An 18,633-nucleotide genomic window follows, 5' to 3' on the forward strand; every position below is an offset into this window, starting at 1 on the left:
CATATCAGATAACTCTCTCCCTTTACCAGTCATATTGCAAACTTTTAAAGTTCCTACCTTCGCTTCCACTCTCTTTACCTTCCTCTTCTCCTCCTGCCTCTGGACATTTCTTCCCCATCTTCTTCTTCTTCTTTGGCCAACAGTAGCCCAATTTTCACTAGCACCCTGTTTGGTAACAGTACTGGTGACAGCCGTTGTTAAACTGGGCCTTGACTGATCTGGCATGGAAATCTGTATTGTTATCCGCATATTGATCACCAGACCCCCTTTCTGATGTAACCCTCCCCATTTATCCGGGTTTGGGACTGTCACGAAGAAATAGACTGGTTTGTGCATTGCCTGTGGCTGGGTTAGCAACATGACATCTGAACAATCTCGTTTTATTGGTTTTATTCTTGAATAAAAGTACACTTGTTTTGTTACAACTTTTGTGTATTTATTTTATATTCTAGTAACCACTTGAATGACATCAAATCTGTCTCTCTATCTCTCAAATCACAATATATAACTCTATATAATTCTTTACAACTCTTTACTAGATAAAATCTTCAACACAGAATGAGGTTAAGGCAAAAATTCTGTCTGTAGGATGGCTTCAGATGAATGGGAGAATGGTTAAGTTAAGGTTTAGTGCCACTAATTGACATGTTTGCAAAACAAAAGCGGTTTTTAGCGGGCAATTAGTGTGGTGATAAAGACATTGGACGTTCCTTGCATATGTAAGGAATGTTAGGGTGTTCAGGGAAAGAGAAATTTTAGCAGGGAAACTAGTTTTAAGCAGGTTAGAAAAATTACATGACATTTTTCCAGCGCAATTTTGTTTTTCATGGGTGTCGACATGTTGTCTAAGATTACTGTAACATCGCTAGAGAAATGATCTGGGAGTACATGGCATGTTACATCACTGCCACAACAAGGTAAAAGGTCAGTACTGGGAATTTCCTAGTCATCTGAGGTTGTAAATAAATCCTTAAAAATGTATGGTTTTTTTTTTTGATTCAGTATCACTTGGCATAGTCTGCAATTTTTCACTTTGATTTAGGGTTTTGTTTCTGGCTTTAATGTCTGTTGTCACACACGTGTGATTGGGAGTCAGCTAAAGGGCCTGAATAATAGTAATTATATGCCAGACCAGGGGGCGGTGAGGTGCACTAACTGTCTCTCTCAATCCCTTGCAGGGATATCCTGCAGAGTCCCAGCGCCGCTGATGATGTCACTTCCGGTACCGGTGCCACTGATGACATCACGTCCGTGCTCGGCTAATAAAACCGCTATCTTTGACACCGTGCCTTCAGTTCTGTTTTGGACTCGTATCTGTGAATATCTCTATTCAATTTAAAACATTTTTGCAGCCAAGGAACAATATACAGGTGGCTGCCCCAAACCTTTTTGATGACTTTGTGTCATTCTTGTGACACTGTGTAACTTGATTATCCAGTTTCGAACTTTGCGTGAATATTTCTGACTTTTTCCATTTCCTGATACTTTTTGACACTTATTTCTGTAGCAGGGAAGTTTGTGTTTAAAAAAGTTGTTGTCCTGTCTCCTAAAACAGCACAGGATTAGGCCAGGTTTATGCTTCATGCAACGCAACATGTTCGCCTGTGGACGCGACTGCTACGCAAGTGTTGTACAGTTTATACTTGTGCACATACTTTACGTAAATCTGGAAGATTCCACCAGGTGGCAATGTGAGATACAGTATCATCACGGTAAGAACAGGTTCAGCTTCGCTGTGTTGTGAATTGCCTGAAACACCCACCTTGCCACAATATCTCTGAAAACTATGGATGTTTAATGATTAAATCCATTAATCCAGGGATGCACACATTCCAGCTAGCATTGGGCACGATGCAGAAATAATCCCAAGACAGGGCATCAGTTTATCACAAGGTGAATACAAGCACTCACATACACTAGCGTCATTTTAGCATCACCAAATTCCCAAACCTGCATATATTTTGGAAGGAAACCGGACCACACAGTGGAAACCCACCAGGAAAACATGCAAACACCAGGCAGGGAACACCACGGACATGACTCCCTGCGAGACACAAGCGCTACCGCTCTGCCACCGTGCCGCTCCCACATGATTTTTTTTTTTTAACAGTATTCATTATTTAAATGAAATTATGAATTTATCCGTAAAATGTAATTTACATGGTTTAATGCATTTCATCATGAAAGTTATATCAAGTATAAAGCTATCCATCCATCCATCATCCAACCTGCTATATCCTAACTACAGGGTCACGGGTGTTTGCTGGAGCCAATCCCAGCCAACACAGGATTCTAAATGTGCAGAGCACTGGAATAGCATAAATTTAATGTGTTCTTTGTGTCGATTGCTGTTTTCCGCTGCTGTCAATGCAGTAGGAAGCCCCAGAAGCACGTAGCAATTAACAAGTGGGTTGGTTTTAAGATGACGTTTACGATGGTCTACTTCAATGATAAACTATGAGATTAAAGTGGACATTTCGAGATTTAAGGTGAAATTACAACTTTAGGATCCACAAAGCGGCTTGCTGTCACATTTAGATGGTAAACAGAGACTCTTTTTTTTTATATTCATGAAAAGTCCATTCAGCTATTAATTAATTAAACTTGTATAGGGTTGTAGGGAGCTGAAGCCAATCCCAGGAGCTTAGAGAGCAAGGCAAGATCCAGTCTTGAAGAAGATGCCAGTCTATCACAGGACACATTGACACTAGTGCACTTTAAAGCTGCCAGTTAACCCAAGATGCACAACCTAATGACTTGTGAAGAATCTGGAGTACCTATACACAAAAATGTGTGCTGACTTCCCACAGACCAGTCACTAGGCTCTTGTTTGGGACAAGGACTCAGGTTCTGTAAGACAGAAGTGCTAACCTCTACTCCACTGAGGGTGCCTTTATGTCTGAATTTATGGATATTGCATATTTGTAATGAAGTACCTGTTTTAGTCAAACCATACTCTGTGCTACTAATGGCACTACATATAATATGCTAGCTTACCTACACCTTGTTTATAAGGATATTCATCTCTGCATCAATATATATATATATATTTATTTTTATTTCATTTTCAGAAGCTACTGTTGACTCATTTTTATCATGAAGTTTGTCACACAACACAGGAAACGTCCTAAAGCCTAAAGGCTTTGACCTAAACTGACAAAGGCCTAAACACAGGAAAAAAACTAAAGTCTAATAATTCCAAAGAACTGAAATAGGCAAATTTCAAAAAGGGAAAGGGAAACTGCCCAAACCCCTACTCAAAGGAACAAAGGCTATACATATTTCATTTGATTTATTAAATAAAGAAAAATATCCAAAAAGCTCTTTTTCTGGCCAACTCTAAATGCTAATCCAGACTAACAGCTGAAAACAGGAATAGTCATCACTTATTGTTTAGAACAGCTGCTAATTTGACACATTGGAAGGCTGAACTGCAGTGCACAACTCCTAAACACAGGCAGCACAGATATTATCATCTTTATTGATAAAACTAACATTACTGGTATTATCTTGCAAACTTGCATTGTCAAACCAACCTCTTCTTATGCCCACTACTTTATTAATATTAACATTATTACACAGCAAGAAATCAAGACTTTATTTCTAAAATGACATCTATTACCAGTCTAATCAAAACTAGTGGTCTGGCAGCACCCATTGTAATTACAGATTATTATTGACTGGTACAGTTGCAAATGCACTGAAATGTCATTTATCAGACAATTACTAAATAAATCAAAACTAGAGCCAAATGTACTTAATAATTTTAGAACTATTTCAAATGTATATTTTCTTTCTAAAGTACTTGATAAAGTAGTTCCTACACAGATTCAGTCTTATTTAATACAACTTCATTGAGAAGTTTCAGTGTGGCTTATTTGCATAGTGTTCTGAAGCACTGTCCTTACAGGGTTTACTTCATACTTACTAAATCAATTTCAGTGCGTACAGTAATGTGATGATAGTACTTCATCATTACATTCCAAAGTTAGATATTGTGTGCCGTTAGGACTCAGTACTTACTGTATATAGTTACTGCTTTTAATTTACATGCTGCCACTGGCAAATATTGGTTAAAAAACAGTATATGCTATCACTTGTATGCAGTTATATCTTTCCTTCAGTCCAAGTGACCTTTCTTTTATTGTGTCCTTAGTTAATTGTGTCAATGAGTTAAAAGATTGGATATCTGATTTCATACAGAAAAAAATGTTATTAAATAGGCAGAGTGATATTTTTTCTAACAAAGTCCTTTCAGTTTTAAACTTGGTAGACTTCTTGGGTGGTCAGCCTACCTTAATTGATTTAAAACATTGTAATCATGCCAAATCTGTATATTATAGTGCTACAGTTTTTACACAATTGATATTGAAGCATTCACGGACACCGATTTCTCTCTGCCATATTTGCACTTTGACCTGACCCCTTTAGCTCAACAGAGGTAAGAGGTAACTGGTAAGGCCTATGCTTAGTAGTGACATATTTTGGAACACTTGATATGTGGATTGCTCAAGGGCATACGCACATGCACCATCTGATACGTTTTTTCTATGTGATAATAAAATGAAGGAAGGCAAATACTGGGTGAATTTAAAAACAACAGGCTCAACAGTAAACAAGGCAGAGAAGTGACAAAGAGCAGGTTAAATACGCAGATTAGAGATTATGTTTCATGAGTTCTTGTCATCACTGAAGTTCAACACTAATGTGTGCACAAAAAAAACTAATTTAGAGAAAGTCAGCAACATGCAGCAGTTTAAAAAGGCTCCACCTGCCTAAGACTGCTTCCTCTACAGGATATATTTGATTCTTTAACTTTGCACATACAGTAGTTGCAGTTAGTTGATGCCATTCTGAGAAAGCAATTTAAGAAGGTGTTGACAATTTGGACAACACTCGTAAAATGTGGGGCTTCTTACAAAGCAGTGTGATTTATAACAGATGGGGGCGCGGGTGGGTGCCTGGATGATTTGCAGAGCCTTTTGCTTTCACAGGAGCATGTGGGCCTGTATTTTTGTACTTGCTCATTCACATTCTTCTAGTCATTAGCTTATTGCTGAGTGGAAACAGGGGTCTTGTTATAGTATGATAATTAAAGAAGGTTATCACCCATTTGATTAGTGTGGCAAAAGTCAAACTGCTATCCTGTAGTCTCTGGCCATCCATAATATTACATGTGTCTCTTAATCTAGCAGCAGTGCATACCACGAAAAAAAAAATATCTGAAACTAATGACAGCACCTTAAAATTTTAGGTTTATGGATTTGTTATTGTCACATGTACAGTGCACAGTAAAATTCTTTCTTGCATGTGGTAATCGTAATTAAACACCTTGCCACTTACCAGCACCATGATTATTGAGTATAACTACCGTGAAACATCTGTCTTTCTTACCTGAAAATATTCAGAACATATTTGTCAGAACAGATAGATCTGAAAGGCAATATATATAACAGACTATAATCCTCTTTGACAAGAATATGTTTAAATTTATAATGAGTGAGGGTGATCTCACTTGGGAATCTGAACCACAGATATCTGCTCAGTTTTAGCATCACTCTTTCAACTTCCTGGCTGGAATGCCTTCATATTTTTTCTCTTGACAGGCTCCTTTCACCACAGTAGCATTTCTTAATCACTTAGGTCTGGTTAACTGAAATGATTTCAACTAAGCTGGATTTATTCTTCACACTGAACACTAACTAGACTGTTAAGCGCCATGAATGCCATCAGATCTTCAGAGGAGCAGGGGCGTGGTAGAAATAGCAATTCAATGAGACATTCCAGCTACTTTCAAATTAAATTTTCACAATTTAGTGTCAGACTTCATTCGATGTTTATTTCTAAGCTACAAATCTGAAGACCCTATTGTCACTTATGATAGCTTTCTAATGTGTTACATGGTGCCATACGTTCTAATGTTCCATTTGGTATAATTAGATATTTCAAATACTTATCACAAAAAAATAATTAACTTCTAATCATGTTACAGATTCAGGTTTAGTCTCCTTGGAACAGCACTAATTGCTAACAATGTGAATGTAACAGGTGGTTGTTTGGTCTTTTTCAAAACACCGAGCGGTTGTTTCTCTGGATACTTGTGTTCCCACCTACAGTACATTCCATGTTAAATTGATTTGCAATTCTTGACTTGCCCAGTGGAAGTATATTTTGATAATGACTTGAACCAAACCTGGGGTTGGTTCCTGACTTGCATGCTGCCAGCACAGACTTTTCCCTGGATTGACCCTGAAAAGAATTATGAAAATATGGGAATGTTATGCTTGTGCCGAAGTACAGTTTTTAAATAAATAATCAGGGCCCAGGCTCCGATCAGGTGCGAGAGTGCGCCAGCATGCATCACTCTGGGATTGCTTAGGGAACTTGGCTGATTGCTTACTCATGTGGAAAAGTGAATGTATCAGTCAGATGCCTCACCACACCTGTACTCAATCAGGCACAGTAAAAGGGAACCTGCAGGGAAGAGAGGGGAGACAAAAATAAGAACAGAAAAAAGACATACGAAGGTTAAATGAGAAGAGCATGTGGCTGCCACTCAAGAGGGGACTAAGGGTGGCTAACACTGAGCAAATTTTGTTGGATTATTTATTTGTTTGGAAGATTTTTATGCAATGCACTCTTTGAATACTTTTCTGTTTGATAACTGAATGTATGTGTCCTCATTTGTCCGGCTTATCTCAGTCCAATGGTTAAGGGGTTGAAGAGGCTCCCGAAAAGCAACTAGGGAGAGTGGAGCCAACCCCAGACCATCAAAATGCAGTGGTAAGGTTGATCATTCTATAATATGTATATTATGAATTTTTCCTTTCATACTTTGAGTCCTGGCACAATTCTAGCACAAAGTGGCAACTAGCCTGAATGAGCAGGTCCATTGGAAGAGATTCTTCCAAGAGAACCTTTGAAATATGTGCAAATAATGGAGTGAGAAAAGAGCCTCTTTCCAGACTGCCAGATAAATTAATCAGAGAATCAAGAGCTGTGAATGCAAATGCAAAAGACATCAAGATATTTATTTTCTAACACCAAAAAATAACTACAGATAATTAAAAATAAAACATTAATCAACTGCACCCTTTTTGTAATCTGTTAATTTTATTAAAATAATTCAACACAGAGAGTCATAGATATGCCATTAAAGCATGTAGCAAGCAGTTGATATCAGACATGCAAGGAGAAAAGTTACTGTTTGGACTAGGGCTGATGGAATAAGAAGTTGTCTTGAGGCTTGGGGTGATAACTTGCTCAGTAATCAACAAGGTGATCTGTGATTGGTGGCAGGCCCATCTGAGCTTGTCAAATGCTGTACTGTCCCTGAAAATAGAGACTTCCTGACCAAGTGAAACGGTGCACTGTGGCTGGGAGACATGGTTCAGTGAACAAGCGACAATGAACTTTGACGGAATAAAGCAAGAGCTGTGGTTTCGGACAATGTCTCCTTGATTGATCAAGAGGTCACACTAGGGCTAAAAGTGATGGTTCACTGCAGAAGTGAGAGACTTCCTTGTGGAATGAGGTGGAGACTTGCTGACCAATTGAAAATCCAAGTGGAGACTTACTGACTAATTAAGGGCAATAGTGGAGCCTCATTGTGTATCAAGAGACTTTACTAGGGCTGAAAATGGTACTTCATTGAGTGAGTGAGGAGCTACATTGTAACTGCAGGATGAAGCTACCTGAGTTATCAAAGGGCTACACTTTAAATGGACGAAGAGACACACCCTGACAACTGAGTGACTTCAAGCTAACTGGAAACAGATATTCATTGATGAAGAGGATGTACTTTAACTGAAAGCAAACACTCTATAACACGTAGGGAAACTACACTGTCACTGGAAGCACAGAATAACTGACTGCTATGAAGTCTGTGCTGTGATTTGAAAAGGAGGCTCTTTAATTGACCAAGTGACTACTCTTTCAGTGGAGGGGGTCAGCTGGAAAAGCTGACTGACCAAGAGGTTGGATAGATGCTTGCAGTGATGACTTGCTTGGTTCAAATCTAGCCAACTGATGGCTCTTCAAATACTGGTACAGTATTTATTATTTTTTTAGGTTTAATTGGCTTATAATTTCAAAGAGGTCACATATAAGTTTATTTATAAAAGTGAAAGTGCCCCCCAGGCACTTTTTGCTGAAAATACAACATAACTGGAACCACCAGAAAGTATTAACATTCATGGACAAACCATTTAAGAGTTGATCTGGAGAAGTAAAGGTTCATCCAGCTAGTCAATCAGGAAATCTGTCCTGCCCTCCACACAGACTACGTGCTTTGATAGGCAGATAAACACCTTTCCTTATCCAAAACTCTGTTTCTTTATCCACAGGTTTATTGGAATTAAAAGGGGGAAACTAAAACTGAGAAAAAATATACAAAGCGCTAAGTGGCTTTATATTAACAACAAACATATCCTCCAAATGTATATTACTGTGCCATTATATACATATTATTAATAAACTACTAAAGGAGTTACTTCCATTTTGCAAATATATATATAGGGAAGGATAAAATTAAAATAAAATAATACATACGGACGATGCTATCACAAGCATGAAGATAAGTACAGATGATAGAGGATTGTGACTAGTGTGTTTCCATGCAAATGACAGAATCCTTCCTGATTCTTAAATTAACTTCCTGATTACATCACATGACAGGAAGCAAGGGAAGGGAGGGAAAATACCAGCTGTACCCACTAGATGGAGCTAAACTGCAAATCTTAATACAATGAACAGTTTTAAAAAGTTGTAATAGAACACTCCCCGTCTGGCGTGATTAAACGCCACTACCGAACAGTCTGTAATAGTAACATATTTATAATGGTCTTTCAGAAGGAGCAAGGCCAGTGACTGTCCGAATAAAATCTTTAATCTCCACCGTACGCATTTTACCATCTTTGCTGGAAAAAACTTGCGTGACCATTCCCAGGGGCCATTCATTTCTTTTGAGATGATCATCTCTAAGGAGCATGACACTTCCAGGCTCAATGTCTGGTTGAAGGGACCGCCACTTCCCATGTGGTTGGAGTAAACAGAGGTATTGTTTTTTCCATCTGTCCCAAAAAGTTTGAGCCAGGTGCTGTACTTGGCTCCATTGATGTCTGTGCAGGTCCTTGAACCCAAAATCTCCAAGTTGTAACAGAACAAAATCAGTCAATCAATATCTGTGTTGTAGCTGATTTTTGTTTTTGTTTAATAAAATGAATATTTGTATGGTAATATATTCCTGTGTGTTGCATGTTAGACAGACAAGCAAGAATTTCACTGTACTCTGCACATATGACAATAAAACTACTACTTGTGGGTATGTGATTGAAAGAACTGCTTTTTTATTAACTTATTTATTTATATATTTAGTTATTTATATATTGCAGGAATAAAATAATACTGGAACAATGTCACAACAAGAAACATAGTAAACCCAAGCTCCTCACCACCTCACAATAAATACCAACAGAATCCTGAAAATGGACAACTTATGTACATAGAGTGCCTTTCTATTGTGAATCCCATCCTTTACCATCCTGTGTTGCAGCCACTGGCCAGCACTAGAAAGAATTTTGAAATCCGCAGGCACTCAGTGCTGAGGACTCCCATGACAGTTGGTATTTTTCAAGCCCCTGTAAGCAGCTGCAGTTTTTTAATACGTGTTGTCTTCAGACCAAAAAATCCCACAGAAAAGAGCATGTAAATTTTAAGAGGCCTGTTTATCATGAAGGGCTTAGTATACTCAGAAAATGGCACTCATGCTGCTTTGTGATGTTATTAGTGTATTTAAATGTTTCACTTCTAGCTGAAATCTCAAAATGCAGCTCTTCTGTCAGCAACCCTTGAGGGGCCAATTTTGCATTTTAATTTGTAGAGTGATGGGTGTTTATGATTAAAACCAAGCCAGATGTAGTGCTAAAATGGCTCTGCTGAGCTTACATGACCTTCACATCCTAAAGGCCTCTCGTGTCTGGCCAGATGTTGTGCCATGTTGCACACTTCTACGGGAGCTTGATCGGAGACTCCCTAGGTTTAGTTTGCATTCACAGGTCTAACGTGGAAGTTTCTGTCATGAGTGCCTAATTAAAACTGAACTCACTTGAAGTAAACACGAACAGATGTGAGATTGTTATTCTTATTAATGACTGGCTGTTCATCCAAGTGTTGGCTGGCTCTGATATCCACGCTATTTTTATCTTTCAGCAAGCAAGCATGGCAGGCAGTTATTTTCATGTCTACTTTAGGCAAAGGCAGTCATCAGTCTGGGCAGAGATGACTTTATTAACAATGAAGAACAAAATCAAATATCACAACAGTGCAATATCAAATGTTAAATGAGATGTTAGACGAGGAGTACTGAGCCAGTGAAGTGGACAGAGCATCACCGAGTGCTAAAAGTCTTTCTCAATTGAGTCAAATAAAACCTAGGACCCAATAATTGAAAAGATTTTTCCATCACATAACACTCATGCACACACTCATACTGGGCCAGTTGAGCTAACATTTTGTAATTGTAGTTGACAAACAGAATGCTCAAACTCCACAAAGTTACTAATAACAGAACCCAATTGTTAGCAAAAGTCAGGTAATGTGTATAACCACTGTGTCACCTTGTAAATACTATTCTGTTTATTTTTCCACCTTTGATTTTCAACGTGCAGTCAATGACCTTATTAGGTACACCAGTCTAGACCGGCAGAGCCATTTTTGCCTGCATAAATTCTTTCATGGAGGCCTTCATTAAATAAGGTGGTTGAAGCCTTTCTTGGGGTTTTTGGTCCATGCTGACTTTGTAGCATCAATGTAGTTCCTGTTTTTATTAGGAATGAAACCTGGAGCATTTCTTCACTCAAAAATACATGGAGATCTAGAAAAAACGTACTCAGTCATGTAGTAGAAATGAAAATCTTGAGAGCTTTTAAAAGGTATCTGCATGACATATTGGGACAAATTAGCTATTAGCTAACCAAATAAACTTGACAGAGTCTCTAACTTTTTATTCTCGTATGTTTTTGTGTTACTATTAATATTTTTCAATTAGACTTTCATGCTCTGAATCTCTCATTCCACCTCATCATTAGAGTAAACAGAAGTTTGTAAAGCGCAGTTAAAATGAAGTGTGCGTTGTAACATGAAGCAGTAAGCTGCAGAAAGTTTCCATTTCAAAGGGGGTAGACTGTGGACATAAATAAATGCACATAGTCAGCAACAATGCTTAAGTACACTGTGGAATTCAGCTGATGCTCAGTTGGTATTATTATTCCTCATGACTGCCAAGAAAACATTCCTCACACCATGACTACTGTGATGGAAGTGAAAATGGAACCATGGTGCTTACATCAAATTCTGACCTTATCATCGACAGAAATCAAGGTTCATCAGTTAAGGTCACATGTTTCCAATATTTAGTTGCAAATTTTGATGATCACTTGTCCATTGTAACCTCGTCTTCCTGTTCTTAGTTCACAGGAGTAGTCCACTTCAAGGTGGAATGTGTTGTGTGTTCAGAAATGTCTTCTGCACATCACTGTTACAAAGGGCTGTTACTTGAGTAAATCTGGCCTTTCTGTTAGCCTAAACGAGTCTGACTATTCTCTTCAGGCCTTTCCTTAACAAGTTGTTTTTGTCCACAGAACAGCCATGCATTTGATGTTCTTTGTGTAATGAAAAATTCTCTGAAAGCTCTAAAGACTTTAAAGTGTGAATATCTCAGGATGACAGCAGTTTCTTAAATGCAAGACCCATCATTTCTATGATCATCTATCACTTCGGTCTAATTCATTCTAATATTAGGTCAAACAACTTCTTGACCATGTCTGTATACTACATATACAGAAATACAGCCACATGATTGACTATTTGTTGTAATGAGAAGGTGTGCCTAATTAAGTGAAATGTAGTTTACTTGATTTTTAGTGAGTGGAAATTCACATACTCTATATAAGCAACTGTTTCCCATAGAGAAGTAAGATGATGCCACTGAGGGTAAAGTAGTCTGTTCTGCCGAGCTCAGGTTGGCACCATCATAGGTGTCACCAAGATAAGCAGTTTAGAAATTGACAGGACACTTACGGTTTTCCTTGTACCTGCTTTCTGGAAGTGCAGGCAAGAGCTAGAAAATTTCAATTTGTACTTAATTTCGATCTTTTTAGAACAGGATTTATTTATTTACTAGTAGTAATTAAGGCTTGTATTCTGCAAGCTTTTTGTTTTTCTCATAGAATGGATAGCACATTTATCATGGCAGTGCTTATAGGAATAGAGAAATTTATAGAATACTAATGATGCACTTATGAACTGGAGTGTTAATTTTAAACTCCCAGCTAAATTATTGTGCAGGAATAAGTCAGACATGTGAATTAATCACAAACAATACAAGACAGAGACAGTGACAGTTCTGATTTCTTAAGAGACTTTGCTAATCAGTTTACCGAATACTGAAGACGGCAATTAAAATTTGAAAATTGAAAGGATATCGAAAGATGTCATGCTTCCAGACAATAAAATAATACGAAATAGATGCACATCTTAATACATAAATGTGCATAAAGATAAGGTATTTTGGGAATGGTATGAAATGTTAAGCTTCAGCATGATTTTTTTGGAAAATGATAACAGTTCTATACATTTTCTATTGGCCTCTTTTATCAAAGAATATATTCAAAAATGAGTTTTTTATTTAAAGCATAGTTTTAATAAAATATTTTATTAAAACATGTGATTCATAAAACATGCATTATGTATTTATAAACAATAGTAGGGGGAGGAATAAACTGTTTTTGATTTTTGATATCCCTTGTGTAGTGTTCATAAATATTCTTCTATATTTAGTCATTCCATACTTTCTGTGTGGGTTATGTTCCAAGACCTTATGTCAAAAAGTGAAATCTGCAAATATTGAACAGCACCCCAGGCAGAAAAAGGCCACTCTATAAAATTAAACCAATGTATTACATGTAATATTAACAGTGGAGCAGTAGTTAGCATTGCCTCTTAACCCTATATGCATATTTAATAAAGATCATACTTAATAAAAATAAAATAAAATGATCAGTAAAATAAAATAATAAAAGTATGCCATAGGCATACATAAAAGTCTTACTTAATAAAACATTATAAGCCTACATTTTGAAAGTCTTCTTTAATAATAAGTCACATGCATACTTAATAAAAGTCTCCGTAAAAATCAAACCAATTCCTTACCTGTGTAATCTAGACTGTTGCACAGCAGTTCAGATTGCTATTGAAGCTGAAGGCATCACTGTTCAAGTCCCAAGCTGGCTGAGTTTGCAGATTCTAATTTTGCCTGCTTGGGTGTTCCCCAGACTCTCCAATTTACTCCATATCCCAAAGAAATGCACGTTAGGTGAATTGGCAATTCCAAATTACCTCTACATATGTGTGTGAGCCCTCCAATCGTCCTGTGTTAATTAGGTATGGAAAAAGAGCAGAGGTTACTTTTCTTTCTAGATCTTTTATCCAAATTTTGAAGACGTCTTCCGTTTTCACTTAGAGCCTAATCATGCACTTGAGACACTAACTTTGCAGTTTTTGGTAAACTACCTGCAAAATTTTGCAAATTTATTTTTATTTCTTTCTTATAAACGTACCAAACTGCAGACTCATTCATACATATTGTATCTAGAGTTGACAGATGCAAAAGAATTTTCTACTTTCATCATATTCAGAAAAGAATTTCTGTGTCAAATCCATTATCTTCTTGATCGTATTAGCTGCTGCTTCATTTGAAATAAAACTGGGAACACAGCAAAATGTAGTACACTACCAAATGCAAGAATGCATGCAGGAAGAGTGTGAGAGATGTTGTGGTTAAAGTGAATAGGAGAAGGTATTAATTATTTATTTTGGGGTAATCCATTAATAAATGAAACCATACAGAATGAGGGATGACTGCATGGAACGTAACTAAGACATTTGTTTCTAACTGCAAAAAATGAAATATCATTGCAGCTTTCATCAATTTGTCAATCTAAAATGAACTTTTCTGAATAGTTGGATTTTTTTGAGTGTCAAGGCTATGCTGCTGATCCATTATTTAAAATTGTTTTTCCTTAAGCTGTCTGAAGATAGTTTGTGAGTCAGTCAGGGACAAGCAGCTTTATATATAGTGTGTGTATATATATATATATATATATATATATATATATATATATATACAGTATATATATATATATATATATATATATATATATATATATATATAGTATATATATATATATATATATATATATATATATAAATATATATATATATATATATATATATAATATATATATATATATATATATATATATATATATATATATATATATATATAATATATATATATATATATATAATATATATATATATATATATATATATAAATATATATATATATATATATATATATATATATATATATACATATATATAATATATATATATATATATATATATATATATATATATATATATATATATATAAATATATATATATATATATAAATATATATATATATATATAAATATATATATATATATATATATATATATATATATATATATATAGTCATCCTTCACCTATCGCGGGGGTTACGTTCCAGAACCCCCCAGCAAAAGGTGAAAATCCGCGAAGTAAAAACCATATGTTTATATGGTTATTTTAATATATTTTAAGGCCTTATAAACTCTCCCACACTCTTACAAACATTTCCCAAACAGTTATACAGCATAAACCCTTTGTATTCTCTTAGATATTAGGTAAGATTCGTTGAAATTATGTATGTAAACACGCTGTTTATATTCAGTAAAATCTAAATATTATAGATAACGAGCGTCTCCAGTATCACATATGTTACATGTTATGTTACAGCCATTACGATAGACAGGCCACAAGCAATAAATACTTACAATGCAAGAAAAATTGTATACAGTAAAATATGTGTACAGTGACACTAAACATATGTACATGTACTAAGTACTGTATGTAGAAAATTAATTATGGTTACTCACCAACAATGACACGACGACTTGTCCAATAACGATGAGTTTAATTTTACTGCACAACAAAGGAGAGCGTTACAGCTCTTCTAAAGGAGCCTCTTCAGGTGACTGTGTAGCACCGCCGTTGTTCTTCTTCCAGCAGTCTTCAATCCAAATCCCTAAAGCAGATTCCTTCCGGACTACCGCCTTATTACATCCACTTACAACTCGTTTTGCGCTCTGGTTAAAGGACACTGATCTTATATTCTTTTCCTCCTTTTTAAATAAAAAGAATCGTGGACTCATTGATGCCATAATGGCGTCCTACAGCAGCGTAGCTGTTCCCTTCCTTCAACATATCCAAAACTTTTACCTTTTCGGCAATCGTTAGCTTCTTCCGTTGGCGCATGGGCACAGCCCCCTGAAGCAGTAGCAGGAGCAGATCGTTTTGGAGACATAACGAAGGGCTTGTCAATGCACAAAGATAAACACAAAAGAGCACAAAAGTTAACTCTTTACACAGCGAAACACGTTGATGCTGAATGAGCGAGACAAGACTTCCTGGTTAATGCAGCGGAATTGAATTCGGCGCTCTGTCACTGAGCCAATCAGCACACAGGAACTTAACTGCGTGCTCTGATTGGGTAGCTTCTCAGCCATCCGGCAGTAGCATCCCTTGTATGAAATCAACTGGGCAAACCAACTGAGGAAGCATAGACCAGAAGTAAAAACACCCATTGTCCGCAGAAACCCGCGTTATATATTTAGATATGCTTACATATAAAATCCGTGATAGAATGAAGCCGCAAAAGTCGAAGCGCGATATAGCGAGGGATTACTATATATATCCCCAGAGAATACAGACGCCCCTGGGAGAACCCCTAAAAAAACATTGACAGACTACCTTCATATTCCTCCTTTCCCTTCTGGCCTCCTCTGTCGCGTAATATGCCTCTCGCGCGGTGCTCCGCTTTCTTAAAAAGCCTGCACGGGCTTCTTTCAGTTTGTTAAACTGATTGTGTGCCTCTCCTTCTCTCTCTCAGACTTCTCCTGTTCCTGGCACGTAAGCCCAAGCTTACTTTTAATTGATAAACGGAGGAGACAACTCTTTCCTTTCAAGGAGCACGTTTGAAACCCTTTAAAGAGACAAATGTTTGTTTGCCTGCGGTGGGTTGGCACCCTGCCCAGGATTGTTTCCTGCCTTGTGCCCTGTGTTGGCTGGGATTGGCTCCAGCAGATCCCCGTGACCCTGTGTCCGGATTCAGCGGGTTAGAAAATGGATGGATGGATGGATGTTTGTTTGCAGTGTTTGAATAAAATTCCAGTCTCTTCAACCTCCTCTGTCTTCTGTGCAATTCTGTGACCCAAGCGTGACAATATATATATATATATATATATATATATATATATATATATATATATATATATATATATATATATATATATATATATATATATACAGTGGAACCTCTAGATACGAGTTTAATTCGTTCCAGCACTGAGCGAATAGCGAATTTCTCGTATCTAGAACAAACTTCTCCATTGAAAATAATGGAAATCCAGTTAATCTGTTCCGCACCCCAAATATATTAACATAAAAATCCATTTTCCTAACAAATAACACTGATAAATTATATATACTGTAGTCTACCTTTAATAAATAACACTGGTAAATAATAACTGATTATTAAAAGAATCAAAACAGGTGTCCAAAGTGCAGTAGAGCATTCAATAAATCTTTAAATAAATAATCCTTAAAACAGTTATGAAGTGGAGGTTTAAAATACACAAGAATAACAATCCTTTAACACGAGGTTAAAACGTCAAAAGGATGCAGTCTTTAAAAAACAGATGACAATCCCCGGTGCTTCTTCTCTGTTAGCGTCTCACCTGCGGGCTCTGCAACAGGCGAGACACTCTTAATGCAGCTGACCTTCTCTACACCGTCCTGCTTCAGCTGTTTGGCTCGCCTGTTCAGCTACACGCGAGCCTGCGCAAGCTCGCTCTCCCGCACCGACTTCGTGCCTTCTCTCTCTCTCTCTCTCCTCTCTCTTCTCTCTCTCTCTCTCTCTCTCTCTCTCTCTCTCTCTCTCTCTCTCTCCTTTTACTTCTTCTCCCCCTTAACCGGCTCGCGCTTCTCTATATATGCGGGGAGGACATGGCAGCTGCAGCCCATCAGCCACAGGAACAATCATGGATGTGGGCAGTTTCCCACCTGTGCACTTAAGTGAGAAACGCAGACACCGCAGATCGCGGCTCGCAACTGCTACCACGCCCCCTCGCTAAGCCGCGAGCTATACCCACAGCCTGGCTCGTGGCTCGTTACGCGAGCCAATGCTCGCATTTAGATCTGAATTTTTCGCTCATACTTTCCTCGTATTTTGAATTTCTCGTATACAGAGGTGATCGTATCTCGAGGTTCCACTGTATATATATATATATATATATATTGTGGTAGACAACCGGGAACCTGACCCCACTTGGAGGTTTGGGGAAGCATGGGACCGGGAGAGGGGCAATTCCTTCCCCAGGATGCAAGAGGGCATCCATCCTGGATTGTGTGGGAGCCATGGAACTGGAAGGCTCAACCCTGTGGGGATCCATTGCCACCGCCAGGGGGGCCCCAGAGGACTAAGGAGCCTTAGGCCACAGCACTTCCGCCACACCAGGAACGGAGTGCTTTCGGGTACCCATGCAGCACTTCCGCCACACCAGGAAGTGCTGCAGGGAGATCATCAGGGAGCATCTGGAGCACATCCGGGTGCATTATAAAAGAGGCTGCCTCACTCCATTCAGAGCGCCGGAGTTGGGTGGAAGAGGACGGAGCTGCGAAGAGTGGAGTAGAGGTGGCAGAAGAAGGAAAGAAAAGGACTGTGAGTCTTTGGGCACTGTGCTGTGCTGTGTTTTGTGAAGAATAAAAGAGTGTGTCCGGGCTATCTTTTACAATATATAAATATATATATATATATCTATAGTAATAAAAGGCAAAGCCCTCACTGACTGACTGACTGACTGACTGACTCACTCATCACTAATTCTCCAACTTCCCATGTAGGTAGAAGGCTGAAATTTGGCAGGCTCATTCCTTACAGCTTACTTACAAAAATTAGGCTGGTTTCATTTCGAAATTCTACGCGTAATGGTCATAACTGGAACCTGTTTTTTGTCCATATACTCTAATGGAGAAGGCGGAATCATGTATCGCGTCATCACGCCTCCTACATAATCACGTGAACTAAAAACAAGGAAGAGATTTACAGCACGAGTCAAACGCGGGAACGAAGGTAAATGACGTTAATATTTGAGTGTCTTTTAATACTGTGTAAGCATACATATTAACACATGTGCAATTAAACGTGTACATTTACGGGGTGATTTCTCAGGCTTAAAAGCTCGCCTTTTATCAAACACGGGAACAAAGGTAAATAATGTTAATTGTTGAGTGTCTTTTAATACTGTGTAAGTATACATATTAACACATGTGCAATTAAACGTGTGCATTTACGGGGTGATTTCTCAGGCTTAAAAGCTCGCCTTTTATTAAAGAGGTAAATGCAAACTGTTTTCATTCTGAAGGGCACAAACCACGTTAGATTTTATGCTCAAGAGTAAACTCAGCACACAGCTTGGTCATATTACAAC

This window comes from Erpetoichthys calabaricus, chromosome 2 (assembly GCF_900747795.2).
Source record: "Erpetoichthys calabaricus chromosome 2, fErpCal1.3, whole genome shotgun sequence".
NCBI lineage: Eukaryota > Metazoa > Chordata > Cladistia > Polypteriformes > Polypteridae > Erpetoichthys > Erpetoichthys calabaricus.